Here is a 1351-nt window from a genome sequence, read left to right as displayed (position 1 = left end):
TTTTTTTGGCTGTCCTGAGCGTGGTTTGTCATTGACATCAAAATCATTACTTTTGAATCGTCTATACCACTCTTTACATGTTGTATGTGATGGAGCTCGATCACCATAACCTTCTTCAAGTAATCGATGAACTTCTGCTACACTTTTTTTCAAATCAAAATAGTGCAAAAGCACATGTCGAAAAAACACTTTATCGCGTTCCATTTTTCACAAAGCAAAAGAAATTGTTGTTTAGGAAAATAATTGTGTATGCTGACTGAATGTTATCGAGAAATGTCGAAATTAATCACAAACTACCTGTTTTGTTAGTAATGACAACTAGAACTGTTTGCATTGCCATCTAACATTTGCGGGCGGAAACTAAGTTAAGGTCCTAATATATACATTGTGTATAAGCATTTTTTTATTAATATTTTAAATTATATATGAGTGTGTGTGTGTGTGTGTCTACATTTACACAGATTTTTACAAATTTCAATATATATATATATATATATATATATATATATATATATATATATATCAGGACCTTGAATAAGTTCTCGCTGTTTTCCAACAAATGGCGTTACCAGAACTGCGTGCGTATAGTTTAAGATGGTAACGCATCTATAAGGAAGTACTATAAGCAAGCTTGAAATTCAATGTATGTCATTTCGCCGAAGTGTTAACAACTTTTTTTTTCATAGTGTTAAACATGTCGAATTTTGTGCCAAAAAAAGAGTATTTACGGGGAATTTTACTGCACTACTTTATTCAAAAAAAATCTGCAGCTGAAGCACACAGAATTCTTGTTGAGACTTACGGCGATCATGCTCTGTCGGAAATAACATGCAGAGATTGGTTTAGACGCTTCAAAAATAATGATTTTAATGTTGAAGATAAAGAACGCTCTGGCGCACCGAAAAAGTTTGAAGACGAAAAATTGGAGGCATTATTTCATTAAGACTCATGTCAGACGCTAGCTGAACTTGCAGAATCATTAGGAGTTGATCACACAACAGTTTCGAAACGTTTGAAAGTATTAGGAATGATTCAAAAGCAAGGACATTGGGTGCCGTACGAGTTAAAGCCGAGAGATGTCGAACGCCGTTTTTTTCACGTGTGAACTGCTTCAACGGCAGAAAAGGAAAGGTTTTTTGCATCGTATCGTGACTGGCGATGAAAAGTGGATACACTACGATAACTCTAAGCATAGAAGATCGTGAGGTAAGCCCGGGCATGCATCAACATCGTTGGCAAAGCCGAATATCCATTCTGTTCGAAGCTTCTGCTTTGCATTTGATGGGATCAGCTGTGAGGATCAGCGGGTGTGGTTTATTATAATTTTATTTTGATCAAGCTCAGTTGCGCC

This window comes from Odontomachus brunneus, unplaced genomic scaffold (assembly GCF_010583005.1).
Source record: "Odontomachus brunneus isolate Ranch 3 - 2012 unplaced genomic scaffold, Obru_v1 Obru_scaffold_057, whole genome shotgun sequence".
NCBI classification, from domain to species: domain Eukaryota; kingdom Metazoa; phylum Arthropoda; class Insecta; order Hymenoptera; family Formicidae; genus Odontomachus; species Odontomachus brunneus.
The sequence above is the reverse complement of the archived record's forward strand: the minus strand, read 5'-3'. Positions refer to the sequence as shown.